General features: G+C 36.0%; 1 non-coding gene across 1 annotated transcript; it reads right to left on the bottom strand.

The window, feature by feature from the left end:
• Window positions 1-13,274: 13,274 nt before the first annotated feature.
• LOC113860412 lies at window positions 13,275-13,379 on the bottom strand. The gene has a single exon (XR_003503865.1). It is a non-coding gene; the product is annotated as a small nucleolar RNA R71 (small nucleolar RNA).
• Between the last annotated feature and the right edge of the window lie 2,259 nt (window positions 13,380-15,638).

Raw genomic sequence — 15,638 nt, forward strand, 5'->3', positions numbered from 1 at the left:
AGTGATCACTTTCAACTTTGAAAGTTATTACGCGCAGCTTAGTGGATTTTGGACTCTTTGGAGTGATTACTTTTAACTTTGAAAGTGATCACTTTGGTTTCTTTGCTGAAAGTAGCTTGCTGTAGTGGTTACTATCAATCTTGAAAGTAGTTACTTTCACCTTGAATTCCTCAAAATCCAATAATTCTTCAAAATAGGCTTGGGGATTCCTGCCACATTATTCAAATGATTAAAACATGTAAAATAAACTATCTAAATCAATGTAAATTAACCAAAAACTAAGAAACCTATATTATTTAGCCTAATTGGAATGTTCATCTTATTTACACTATCTAAGTCTATTCTTTTCTATAAAAAGTAATAAATGATGTATAATAATTTAGTAAAAAGTGGATTCATCAGGAACAAAGAAAGAAATTTCTGCATGACAACAAATTTTATGTATGGGAAGACCCTTACTTGTTCAAAATAGGGGTAGATGGTCTGCTGAGAAGGTGTATACCATAAGGAGAACAAGCTAAAATTATGTGGCATTGTCATAACTCAGAATATGGAGGCCACCATGGTAGCTCAAAGATTGCTACAAAAGTCTTGCAAGCAGGATTTTTCTAGCCAACATTGTTTAAAGATGCCAAGAATTATGTTGAAAGCTGTGACAAGTGTCAAAGGACAGGCAATATCTCTAGAAAGCATGAACTGCCGTTGAACAATATTTTAGAAGTGGAGATGTTTGATGTATGGGAAATTGATTTCATGGGACCATTTTCCACGTCCTTTTCTCATGAATATATACTTGTGGCGGTAAACTATGTGTCTAAGTGGGTGAAACCCATCCCAACAAGATCCAATGATGCTAAAATGGTGATATCCTTTATCAAGAGAAACATATTCACTAGGTTTGGAGTACGTAGATTCTTACTAAGTGATGGAGGTACTCATTTTTACAACAAATATCTTGATTCAGTCTTAGCAAAATATGGAGTGAGACATAAGATTGCTACACCTTATCATCCACAAACAAGTGGAAGTTTCAAATCGAGAAATTAAGCGAATCTTGGAGAAGGTGGTGAATAAATCAAGAAAGGACTGGCCCAAGAAGCTAGATGACTGTCTATGGGCATACAGAACAGCCTTTAAGACTCCAATTGGTATGTCACCTTACCAATTAGTCTATGGAAAGGCATGTCACTTACCTGTGGCATTGGAACATAAGGCCTATTGGGCTACAAAGTGGCTAAATTTTGATTTGGCAAAGGCTGGAGAGAAGAGAATTCTGTAGCTACATGAATTAGAAGAATTTAGACAGCAAGCCTATGAAAATGCCAAAATATACAAGGAGAAAACCAAAAGGATCCATGATAAGTTCATCCTGAAAAGGGAACTCAGACCTGGACAACAAGTGTTGTTGTTCAATTCAAGACTGGAATTATTTCCAAGGAAACTCAGATCAAGGTGGTTTGGACCTTTCCTCATTAAAGAAGTACCACCTCATGGGGCAGTCTTGGTGGCAAAAATTTCATGCATCAAAATGGTTTCTCTTGAATGAGAAACATCAAACGTCAAGCTAGTGACGTTAAAAGAGCGCTTGTGAGAGGCAACTCACGTTTCTAAAACCTGAACTCTTATTGATTGTAGTTTAGATGTTGAATTTCTAGTTAATTTTGAGTCATAGTAGTATACTTTGTTGAATTAGGTAGAAATTAATATTCTAAAATTTTATTTTTGATAAGGAAGTGTAGTGAAAATTGATTGGTTGTTTATTGTGATTCAGAGAAAAATTAGATGGTAAACTTAAGTTTCAAGATAGGTCATGATCAAGGAATTCAGATTGCAGAAAAATTGCAGCTCTTAAGCTAATATGGAGGGAACAATCATGAGAGTTGAGACTTCAAGTGAGTAGAGTAGCAATGCAGGGACCTTATGATCTACGCATTGAAACTTTAAACACTTGAAGCTAACACGCGCAGACCAATTAAGAAGAATCTAAAGCAGTGAGTTGTGCATTTTCACTCTAAACAACTGAAGCTTCAACGCGTAGTTGTACGCTGAACCGCTAAATGAATAGAGCCAAAATGCAGAAGCTTTGAGTGAAGAGCTGAGAAGGAGTAGTTGCACGCCTTCAATCTACTCGCATGACGCCTTGGTGTGCAAAAATGCACCTCCACTCTAAGTGAATAAAGCGAAGATGCGTTCAGAGCGCCTTACACAGAGAAGTTGCACGCCTTAACGCCAACTGGGTGAAGTTACAATGCGCAGTTGCACGCCTTCACCCTAGCTATTTACAGCCAACACACGTACAGGTTAGATCCTTTAAACCTTAACTTCCTTCACTTTAAGTAAGCACGTGAGCTGCACGAGGGTTTTAAGTTGAAACGCAGAACGAGTGAACTAGCCACACCTAGTGTATTTTTGAACTAAATCTTCTGCGTGATTACTTTCCCTATTTAAAGCCTTCACGCGTTCAGAGTTTTCACTTAAAACCCCTAGAGCCAAAGCGCACTGTGCAAAACCTTAGCTGCCCAGATACCTTCATAAAAAATCAACAACTTCCTGTTTGTTTTGAATTGAATCTGAGACTTCATTCCACCACATTATCACTGTCGAGTAAGTTTGTATCAGTTCTGCACTCCAATTCTAGGTAATTTTCCTCAATTTGTGAATTTAAATTGTAGGGTTCTTCTGACTTTGATTTAGGGATAAATTGAGGATTGTGATTTAGGCGTGAATTATGCTTAATTGATGATTGAAACATGAAATTAAGGTGTGATTGAGTTGAATTCATGCCAGAACTATAATTTTTCATGAAAATTTGAATCAGCATTATGAATTTTCGTTTTGTTCCGTTGTTGAGTATGTGCAAAAATATAACCATGAATATTTTGGGAATTTTGCTGAAAAATTTGTGCAATGTAGCATTGAGTATGATGAGAAACATGTTCTGCAAAATGCTGAATTAATTTTACTCAGTTTAATATCCAGTAAAAGAATTCAAATTGAAATACATGAGTACTAATGTGATTTGTTGGAGCTGTAACTGTCTTATCATAATACATTAATACTGTGCACTACTGCTCTGGATTAATCTGCCCTGAAATTCACATTTTTACCATGAATTTTGTAAAATTGTATTGAATGATTGAATCACTCAAAAATCAGCATGTTGTACATAATAAGTAAGGATTGAATCTGAGCTTATTTAGTGTCCTACATCTTCATTGAATCTGTTGTTGCTACATCTGAACAACAATTTAATTGATAAGAATTTACATAATTTGAATGTCAAACTCTGTGTATATGTCTTGCATGCTACAGTCTCAATGATGACAATAGTGGTTACGCAGAACTTTCCTGATATTTTGCCTCTCTGAAACTATCACTTTTAATGATAAAAGTGGTAACGCCCAGGCTTCACTTCTTCTTTGAGCTCTAAAGTGATCACTTTCACTGACAATAGTGATCACGCCCAGTCTGCAATTTCTTATTCTTGTGTTTTTGGAGTCCAGACTTGCTTCTTTCCTCTTCCTTGTCATCAAACCTCCATGGATATGATCCTTGCTCAATTTATTCCTTCAAAAACAAGATTAAAAACTTAATTCCTAAGCAAAATTTTCACAATTGCTAAAATAACTACAAATTTAAACCAACTTCAATTCCTTCTCTTTTTCTAAGTTTTTCTGCTTTCTTTATATATTTTTCTTATCAAATGTGTTAGAATTATGCTAAAATATCAGTCAAAATATGGATTCATCAATTCTCTGACCAAATCAAGAAGAGAGAATGAGAATTATTTGTATCAACTGCTGGCAAGGGATTCAGAGAGCTGACACAGGAATTCTATGCTAATGCCTTAAGGACTAAGGGAGAACACTTACCCCCTGATTCCACTTTTGTTAGGGGCAAATTAATCAATTTCTCAGCTGAGAACATTAACAGAGTATTGCAGATCACAGCTGAGAGAGAAGAAGAGCAGAAAGACTTCTCTGAATTTCTGAAAGAGAAGGACAAGGATTACACAGAAATTCTGCATAGGATAGGTAGACCAGGGACAACTTGGGAAATGAAAGCAAGAGATGAGGCTAAAAACATCTCCACACCCAAGAATATCCTAACCAGAAATCTGCTGCCCTTCACAAAAGTGTGGAGCATTTTCATCTTGAGTTCCTTTATGCCTGTAATTCACAGCTCCACTATTGCCATCAAGAGAGCAGATTTCTGCAACTTTATAACTTCTTCTTCTTGCCAATTCTGGACGTTTGGAGCTTCTGTATCACTTTTAGACAATTCCAGAACACCTGGGAACAACTAACTATCATAATTTCAAGGGTCAAGTCGAAGAATGAGAGGAGCTCTATAAATAGGAATTAGGAACTTAGAAATGGGGGTCTTTTTGTCATTTTTAGTTATTGTATTCATTTTGTAACCGTTTTAACTTCAAAGGGAAGTCAGAGGGAGAAGGGAGGAGCGACTTTTGTTCTTCCTTGCTAGAGGAATCTGGAGGGAGGCAAAGTTATCAAGATGGCTCTCTGCTTTTCATTTTCTTTTCTTCTTGCTTCTTTCCATTTCATTGTAATGTGTTTCTAACTCTTTTGTTAGGGATTTATGGATCTAGAATTGATACATTGATTTCGTTTTGACTCTAAACTTTGAGTATTTGATTTGATTGAGGGATTAATTTTGTGTTTACTTGATCTTTGAATGGAAATTCAATTGATTAATCAAAGAGTAACCTTCACTAATGGAAATTGGGTTTGTTGCTTGGATCTAAATTAATTACCAAAACTCTTGACTTTCTTAGGGACAAGTGGTCTTAGTTTTGCAATCTTTTGGTTCTAATTCGTAATGCAATATTGAACTGAATTTGGCCTAAGGAATTAGGGAGATTTGGTTGAATATTAGGACCAATGAGTTGAGAAATCAATCTTTGGTTATTGTAAAGAGAAACCGATTGTCAATCAATTAAATGCTTGAATGTTCAGAGGCAGAACTGAATTGATATTAATATTCTAGTGAAATAAATTCCTAACTTTCCTCCATTCGTGATTCATTCTAATAGTACAAGTTAACATTCTATTTTTAACAATTTCTCATTTCCTTAATTTTGAATTTTACTTTCTTGCATATTGAAATCTGTTTAATGATTTGTTTGGTGCAAATGGTTATTATCTTGTGAATTGGTGCTTAAAAATAAGATCCTAGAGGACGATACTTGGGACTCGATCTGATTTCCACATTTTATAACTTGCTACAATTACCTAGTACACTTGCTAGTAGTGAAATTACACCATTTAAGTGCTGCGATAAAAAGTGTGTAACAGTGCTTTCCTTCTTCATGCAGGGTTCTACAAGAGATTCATCAAGAACTTGTCCAAAGTTGCCATTCCCCTGTCCAAGCTTTTACAAAAAGAGGTTGAGTTCAATTTTGATGAAAAGTTCAAAGAAGCATTTAATATGCTTAAAGAAGCCTTGACCACTACACCCATCATCCAACCTCCAGATTGGACCAAGCCATTTGAATTGATGTGTGATGCATCCAATTTTGCAGTAGGAGCTACCTTGACATAGCGGGTTGGTAAGTTTCCTCACATAATTTATTATGCTTTTAGAACCTTGGATCCAGCACAATGTAATTACACCACAACTGAAAAAGAATTGTTGAGCATAGTCTTTGCATTAGACAAGTTTAGGTCATATCTTCTAGGGTCAAAAGTTATGTGTAACGACCCTTCTAATATTAAAGCTCTGATATCACTTTATTAATGTAGTAACTCAGAAAACACCAAAATCTGGTAAAAAAATTTTTTTTCTTCATACATAGAAATATAAGTATAGGTTCCCTTTTTCTGGAAAAAGAGAGTTAATATACATATCTGTTTAACATCTAACCATACCATAGCTAATTATCATTCCACATTTCAATCTCAACAGCATAATAGAGTAAGAATAGACACAGCTCATAATGTGATAACACCTCGATATATTAAATATTAGTTTGGCAGCATAGTCAAGTACTTAGTCATAATTAAAGATGATTAGCATTATCCAAATACAAAACATAACAGAATAAGACCAGACTTCCTAAGAGCAGTTCCCCTAATACATTGTCAAACAAAAGCAATAGTCGTAAGGGGAGTAATCCTTAATAGGATCCGACTCCTCAAAGGAAGTAGGGGAAGAAGAACTAGAAGTAGCCGCAGCAACAAAGCCTCCATTCTCTAATCCATGATTCACACGAGCTAGTCCATGAGAGATACTTTGCTGAGCCACAGAGTCAAACACCCATAGATCCTCCTCAGAAGGAAGGATCCATACCTTCACCTCGTTCTGGTCCCTCTATATAGATAAAAGAGAAGGACGACACAATACAACACAATTCAAAGGGGTGAGTTCTCCACACACAAACAATAATCAAATAGCCATACCCCAAGGAAGGCGGCGTCACAATCACAAGCACTTTCAACAATCAGCATTCACCATCATCAAGTATTCAGTAGTAGATTAGAATAATAAGCAATAGTCATATTCATTACCAATTTCATAGTCAATCAATCATTCCTAGTAGTAATGCATATGATGTATGAATGCAGGTTTCAATCTCACCCATATCGTCTCTCATGTTTTAATAGTATGCAATGATGCATGGGGATCCCATCACTCTATGATTGGCGACTTGCCCAGCTTTTACCATAGAGTCTCATAGATAGATAGATTCAAGTCGTGAGGCGATCGGAAGACTCCATTCCCTGCATTTAGATTGGCACAGTAGAATAGAATAGAAGCAACATTTAGCTTTAGTAGAACACCACTGGTGTTTGGCCCAAGATGGGTCTCTTCGGGAATGGACCTCGACGACCATAGGATGTGCGGTCCTTTTCAGGTTTGGCTAAGGTTTGCAGTGGGTCACGACCCGGCCACAGAGGCGCATCACTGTTGCCACTTAGGTCAACTATTCCCCCTTTTGCCACCCCCAATAGATCTACTTGGGACCGAACCTACAACACCTCCAAGCTGTGCCGCGGTAATGCCTCCAAGTCATTCAAAATAATAGTATGATGCATGAAATGATATTTTTCAGTTTTCTTTGATAGTTTTCTCATTTCATCTAGCCACTTAGAGGCTAGGCACAATAGAATATAATAGAAGCCATCACAAGGCGTAGTAGCATGGATAGATTCCATGAGTTTCACAGTAACATGGATAGATTCCATGAGTTTCATAGTAGCATGGATAGATTCCATGAGTTTCATAGTAGCATGGATAGATTCCATGAGTTTCATCAGCAATTTCAATGAGTTCATAGTAGTTCAAAGTAATATAGTTTCTGGAACTCATAGCTTAGAATAGATCTTTCATCATAGATTCATAGTCTCATGGTTTTATATTTTCCCACTCATGGATAATTTTAGTGCAGCACTTAATATATTGGACCACAACTTAGGCAAATCATTCAAGCCTTCATAATTCATTTCCTCTTTCTCAAGTTACTCTTTATTTCACATTTCAATTCAATCCCTCTTTCAACTTAGCACAGTCCTATTCCTCAATCTTTACAATCTCTCCTTTCAAGTTCATCATAACCATCACGTTTATTTCCATCAATCTCTAACACCTTCTAAACCATAAATCATTCAACTCAAACTCTTGCTCTCTTGATTTCTTCCTCTCGATTTTTCTCTCCATAAAAGTACAATTCATAAAACTTAATTCCTCTCTAAACCATCAATTAAACAAGTTAATTCACAATAATCTAAGGGTGTTACCTCTCAGTTTTTCTCTCTTTATTAGGGAAGATCAATCAAACTTAGGTTCTTTCTATACCACCAACTTAATCAACTTAGTTCACAAATGTTCAAAGTCCTATCCTCTCGAGTTTTCACACTTTTCTTATAAGATATATGTGGTTTCTTCACTCCACTTACTCAACCACTCAATATATGTCAAATTCATAATATTCCCAATAATTCCATTTAGGTCCAAGGTCCTTTTTGATAATTCAGCCCTCAAGGGCTCTAGATCAACATCAATATATCATTGTATAATTATTTTTTCGCTGCACAATCTCTTGGTTCATCAAGTCTTTTGTAGTAAGATGCAAATGATGCATGTAACACTATCAACATAAACATTTCTTGGCATAATCATAATAAATAGTAAGTCATTCAAATTTTCCAGCCAAGCGTCAATTCAACCTCTTCACGATTTTTCAAGGAATAATACAATTCATGAATAGTACATTATTTCACATCACTTACATTTTTCCAGCAACTCATTCAAGCAAGCATCACTAATTTCAAGTACCAATACCAAGCAACATCAAGGTCAATCACAACCAATTTTATAATCAATCATTCAATCACACACTCAACCAAGTCCCACACGGTTCAAGGCATTCAAATCAAGACAACACACTTTCAAATTCAGTTTCAGTCTCCTTAAAACGTAAGATACAAACAAGATATTTTTCTGAAATTTTGCAACACTTTTGGATGTCAAAACCGAAACCATCCAAGCGATTTTCCTTTTCTCTTTTTATGAAATTAATTACAATGAATCATACCAATCCTTTCCAAATATCCCAAGGTTTCAAAATATATAAATCTTAGCCTTTTTCCTCATAATAATCAAAACTGTCCAGCCTTTAAAAACTCATTTTTCATCAAGTCCACAATAAGCAAAATAGAGAAAAATTAACATGCAAACACAAGGTTCCATCATCCAAGTGCAGTACTTCAATTTTCAGCAAAGGATTAAGTTTAAAAAGTCTAAACTGAGGCAATACATAAGGGTTTTCGATACTTAGATCTTTCATTTTAGTGATCCAAAGAGTACACTTATTTAAAGAGAGATAGATCTCAAAAGAACAAGGGGTTCAAGACATGCAAGGCATCATTTGAGTAGTCAAGTGCAAGATCATTGGTTAAAAACTAATATTGAGTTTAGAAAATGGAAAACGGAAACCTTCAAGGTTCAAAATCAACATGCAAAAAGGGGATTTTAACAAATCATTTCACGGTTCCAAGACTCCAAGGGTAAACCATTATTTGAACCAAAGATTCAGCCAAGACAAGTGCAAAACCGAGATATGCACTAAAAGATTCAACATGCAAAGAATAAAAATTCAAACTTTCAAAGGGTCCACTCATCCAAGCATAAAACCGAGAATATAGAAGTGATAAAAGTGGAGAGCAAGATGCAAACTTAACATGCAAAGGGTTCAATCATTTTGTCCAAGATCATTGAAGATAAAAATGAAAACTTTCTAAGGATTTTTCACAATTTAACCAAGGGAAAGCAAGAATCAAAATAAAAGGTGAGAACTCCCCCTTGCCTTTGAGTTTTGGGCGTGAAATGGTGAGAGAAAGGGCTGGATTTTTCTGGATCTTCAAAGAGAGCTTGCTGGACCAAAAAACAGCAACCAAGTTCTTCAAGTTCTTCCTCCTAGGTGAGTTCTTTCAACACGAAAATTGGAGGGATGATGGAGGAAGAAGTTAGTGATGGAAGGGTGAAGTTTGAGTGATTTGGATGAAGAAATTGTGGTGTTTGAGGGGTTGGAAGCTCTCGGTTTTCTTGAGAGAGTTTGAGAGAATTTGAGACTTTGAGAGAATAAAAATGATGAAGCAAAGTGAGAGAGAGAAATGAGAAATCAAGTGGAGAGAATGAGAAGTGAGGTCTCGGTTTCTTGTTTCCAAAATGGGCAAATGGAAAAAATATGAATAATTTATATGGAGGTTAAGGTCTTAATGGTCCAAGGTAATTAGGAACTCATGGTTAGCTTATTGGATAAGCCTTGGAAGTCCCAAAATTTGCTCACAGTACAAAAGAAGTAGAATTGAATTAAAATAGGTGAGAATAGTGCAAGAAAAAGGTGTTATGGTTTTTAGTGTAGGAATAGATATTTTTAGGGAAACTTGCAAGCAAAGTTAGTACATTTTGGCAAGAAAAATGCATGGAATAATTTAGGGCTGCATGCACACGGTTTTGGTGGGGAAATTTCCAAAAATTGGCACAAAACTCCAAGGTTAAGATTTTGGGCAGCAAATGTATATAATTTGATTGGTCGGAAAAGAATGCGACATGACTAGGTTGACACGTGGACGAGACATTTGATGTGGTGCTAATTTCAAGAAAATGTGATTGGTTAGAATAAATTATGATGTCGGCAATTTGGAAGACATGAAAAGAAAGTTCTGAAATAACTTTGCCGACAAATCAGGAGACAAGAATCTCTTGCATGTAATTCTAGTGGTCGGTACTAGATTTTGGAAGATTCGGGTAATCATGGTGTTTTCACTTTAGGAGACAAGAATATTTTGCATGAAAATCTAGTGGCCGATACTAGATTTGTAAAGATTTGAAGTAATGATTACAGGACTAATTAATGATTACAAAATCTTTTGAAATGATTATAAAATCTTTTGAAATAAATATAAAATCTTTTGAAATGATTATAGAATATTTTGAAATGATTACAAAATCTATGTAATGATTACAAAATCGTTTTGCAGTAATTACAAAATCTTTTGAAATAAATATGGAATATTTCGTAATGATTACAAAATCTTTTTGCAGTGATTACAAAATATTTTGAAATAAATATATAATATTTCGTAATGATTACAAAATCTACGTAATAATTACAAAATCTCACATTTTTCGAGAATGATAATTACAATTTTTCAATAATTTAAATAAGACAAAATATGGCTTTTTGAACAAGATTCTTAGGGGTATTTTTGGACAGTATAGCTGAATACAATTAGGACAATTCTTGGATGATATCGAAGCCAAGTGTATTGCATGCAGTTACTTTAAAATGCAGAACTTAGAGATCAAGTCACTATTCTCCTCAATGAATAAAAATAGAAAATTCAGCATCTATCTAATTATTTCGACACTAGCAAGTTGGAATCAGCAAATAATTAAAATTCAAGAGCTAATAGCCAACTAATGAAAATTTGGGGCGTTACATTGTGGTTTTTACTGATCATTCTGCCTTGAAGAATTTGCTGAAAAAGACAGATTCTAAGCCAAGGCTTATAAGATGGATGCTCTTACTTCAAGAGTTTGATTTGTAGATCAAGAATAGAAGTGGGACTCAAAATTTGGTAGCAGATCACTGATGAATCCACATTTTACTAAAATTTTATACATCATTTATTACTTTTTATAGAAAAGAATAGACTTAGATAGTGTAAATAAGATGAATATTCCAATTAGGCTAAATAATATAGGTTTCTTAGTTTTTGGTTAATTTACATTGATTTATATAGTTTATTTTCATGTTTTGATCATTTGAATAATGTGGCAGGAATCCCCAAGCTTATTTTGAAGAATTATTGGATTGTGAGGAATTTAAGGTGAAAGTAACTACTTTCAAGATCGATAGTGACAACTATAGCAAGCCACTTCCATCAAAGGGACCAAAGTGATCACTTTCAAAGCTTAAAGTGACAACTACAGCAGCCCAGAATCCACTAAACCTGTGCGTGGTTACTATAAACTTTCATAGTAATCACTCTAGAGCATGCAAAATTAAAGGTACTGCGCGTAGTTACTATCAAAGTTCATAGTGACAATTCCAGAGAGTCCAAAATCTCCCAGTGTTGCGCGTGGTTACTATGAACTTTCATAGTAACCACTCCAGAAAGGCAAAACCAAACTGATTTTGCGCGTGTTTACTATGAAAGAATGAAAGTAATTACTTTGGAGGGCGCCAGCTTTAGTATAAATAGATTTTTACCAAATTAAGGTAGGGAGTTCTTACACTTTTTATAACTTTTCTCTTTCTTACTAAATTAGGACAATTTTTCAGAGCTTAGGGCAACCTTGGGTGATAGCCAAGGGTCCAACCTAGGGTTTGGTTTCTCATTTCTCTTGCTTTTACATTAATTCCAAGGTTGCGTAACATTGGGATGAGGGATTAGAGCCTAGCAAATTGCGTAATTTTGTTAGGATAATAAGGTTGATTTTCGCTTGTTAAATTAACCTAATTCATGGGAGAGAGGATGAATGTTAAATCTTTGTGGATGAACTAAGGATTGCTGTTTTCTATTATTTGAATTAATTAAACTTGTTTGCTCGTTGCTCTTTATTTTGATTTGAAACCACGAAACCCTCCATTTTAATTGTTTGTTCAATTAATGCCTTCAACATGTTTAATGAAGATTAATAGCCAATGTTCACTGGAGACAATATAGGGTAGCCCTAGTACTACATTAAGTTGTTTAAATTTTGATGAGGATTTGCGACAAATCTTTTAAACACAACATGAGAAAGTTCGCTCATCAAATTGGCACCGTTGCCGGGGAACATTGGTGTTGATTTTTCATAAACATGTTATTTGCTCTGTTTTCATTTTCGTTTTCTGCATGTTTAGTGAATTCTCTTTTTCATAAACATGTTAAAGTAGAGATATCTTGCATTTAGATACAACCAATTGCTATTTTCTGCATTTTGTGAATTTTGATTTCTGCAATTTAGTTTATCACACTGCATTTTCGTTTGTTGCACTCTACTCTATTTTTGCTGCATAATTTTGCAAAATTTGTGCTTGTGTGTTGCATATTTTCGTTCCATGGTTTGCAATTTCTTTCTGTTTTTGCTGTTTGGTGTTAATGCTTTATTTTACTGCACTTAGAAGTTAGTTTTTCTGTATATTTGTCATATGAATTTTTCTACATTTTTACTGCTTCATTAGTTTACTTCTTTTCAATTTTCCATAGCTAGATCCTAATAATGACCAGATCAAATGTGGGAGATTTATATCCTCCAGATACTGAAATTGATAGGACATTCCATAGGAATCTTAGGAACCTTAATAGACAAAACTCTGCACACACTGAGGAACCATCTTCTCCATCTTCCATATATTCTTCTCTACATTCTTTAAATTCTGAACCTTTAGGAATGGCAGAAAATGACCTGACACTTAAGGAGCTTGTTGCGCCGGACGTAACTTACTAGACTTTGTGTATCCAATACCCGGATGTGGATGCCCCTTTTGTTCTTAAAACTGGCCTAATCCATCTTTTGTCTAAATTTTATGGTCTTGCAGGTGAAGATCCACATAAACACCTCAAGGAATTTCATATTGTTTGCTCTACAATGAGACCACAAGGTGTGCCTGAAAAGCATGTGAAATTGAAGGCTTTTCCGTTCTCTCTTATGGATTTGGCTAAAGATTGGCTGTATTATCTTTCACCTGGCTCTATTACAAGTTGGGACACCCTCAAGAGATTGTTCCTGGAGAAAATTTTCCCTACCTCAAGGGCTGCCTCAATAAGAAAGGAAATATGTGGTATTAAGCAGCTGGAGAGGGAAAGTTTGTATGAATATTGGGAGCATTTCAATAGACTTTGTGCTAGCTGCCCCCATCATCAGATAAGTGACTAGCTCCTAATCCAATACTTCTATGAGGGCTTACACCCAATGGATAGGAGCATGATCGATGCAGCTAGCGGAGGAGCCCTAGTTGAGAAGACTCCCGTTGGCGCTAGAAATCTCATTGAGAAATGGCAGCTAACTCTCAACAGTTTGCTACAAGGCAAAATTCCATCATGTCCAGGAGTGTCAATGAAATTCAAACTTCAGATTCACGCAAGCTGGAGCATAAGCTAGATGAGTTGGCTTCTATGGTAAAATAGTTGGCATCCATCCAAACGAATTTTGCTGCATATACACCTCTACCACCATCCATTCCAGCCATGCTTTGTGGGATTTGTTCATCTATGGATCACTTCACTGATAGTTGCCCCACATTGCAAGAAACTGAATCTTCGGAAGGTAATCCTCAAGCTTATGCTGCAAATATTTATTATGATAAATTTCCTTTTCAACAGCCGCAGCAACAACAAAGCTGGGATTTATCTTCTAATAGATATAATCCCGGTTGGAGGAACTATCCTAACTTAAGGTGGGGAGGAAATGCACAGCATCAAGGCTCTAGCCAACCAACCAACAAACATTTCTAACCGCATCAAGTTGGACAAAGTAAGCCATATTTAGCCCAGCAACATCACCATCCATGATCTTCATCTCAGCAGCACCATCAAGCATCTTCTTCACTAGCTCTTGCACCTCAAAAGAGTGAGTCATCCTTGGAAGACCTTGTGAAGCAACTCACTATGAGTAATCTCAATTTCTAGCAACAGACTCAAGCAAGCATCAAGACCTTGGAGAATTAAATGGGTTAACTTGCTTCATCCCTAAATCAACTTCAATCTCAAGGTTCAGGCAATCTCCCTGCGCAAACTATAATAAACCCAAAAAATGTGAGTGCCATTACCTTAAGATCTGGTAAGGTGATGCAAGAGCCAGAAATGCCTAAGGAGAAGGATCCTAGTTGCATTCTAGCTGCAAAAGATGAAGGAGGAGAGGTTGAGAGCCAACAGCAGCCTACACCTATGGCCACACTATGTCAACCAAAAGTGGTAGACAAAGAAGAGAGGTATATTCCTATTCCTTCCCCTCAAAGAATGGTTCAGCCTAGCAAGAAGCAAGAAGAGGTTGACAAAGAAATTTTGGATACTTTTAGAAAGGTTGAAGTCAATATCCCCTTGTTAGATGCTATCAAGCAAATCCCAAAGTACGCCAAATTCCTTAAGGACTTATGCACTCATAAAAGGCGGCTAAAGGGTAATGAAATAGTGAACATGGGGAGGAATGTATCAGCCCTCTTTGAGAGGCAAAAAACTTCCATGCCTAAGAGATGCAAAGATCCAGGGATGTTTACTATTCCCTGTATTATAGGCAACAATAGGATAGATAATGCCATGCTTGATTTAGGTCCATCTATTAATGTTATGCCTTTATCTATCTTCACATCTTTGTCTCTTGGACCATTGCAGCCCACAGGTGTCATCATCTAGCTAGCAAACAGGAGCACCACTAATCCAGCCGGCCTTGTGGAGGATGTTCTAGTCAGAGTGAATGACTTGATCTTTCCTGCTGACTTTTACATCTTGGACATGCAAGAAGAAGAGCCAATAAAAGGAGCTACACCAATCATCTTGGGGAGGCCATTCTTGAAGATAGACTGGACCAAAATTGATGTGCATGCTGGAACTCTCACTATGGAGTTTAGAGAGAGTATGGTTTGCTTCAACATACTAGATGCTATGAAGCACTCACTTGAGGAGCATTCAGTTTTCCACATTGATGTTCTTGATAGCTTGATAGATGATAGTTTTGTTGAATTTTTAGGAGACTCATTCTTTTATTTTTCTGATTGTGTAGATACCATAGATACTAAAATTTGTAAATATTGTACTAATTCATCTTTGTGTGATATTTGTATTGCTGATTTTCTGGATTTAGATTCTACAACTTCTGACATTAATGAGATTGAAAAATCAAAAGGGATAGAATGTGGTTCATTGAGTACAACAAGTATAATTGAGTCTAACCCTTGTGGTTTAAATGTTGCAGAAATCATTTCAAATGAAAGTGCTAAAGCACTGCCTTCAGTTGAGCAACCTCCCACCTTGGAGCTTAAACCCTTGCCTGAGGATCTAAAATATGCTTATTTGGAAGTAGGTGAGAAGCTCCCTGTGATCATATCCACTGAGCTTGATAAGGACCAAGAGGAGTAGTTGCTCGATGTGATTCAAAAGCATAGAAGGGCTATTAGATGGACCTTGGCT

This window comes from Abrus precatorius, unplaced genomic scaffold (genome assembly GCF_003935025.1).
Source record: "Abrus precatorius isolate BTA unplaced genomic scaffold, Abrus_2018 Scaffold2, whole genome shotgun sequence".
NCBI lineage: Eukaryota > Viridiplantae > Streptophyta > Magnoliopsida > Fabales > Fabaceae > Abrus > Abrus precatorius.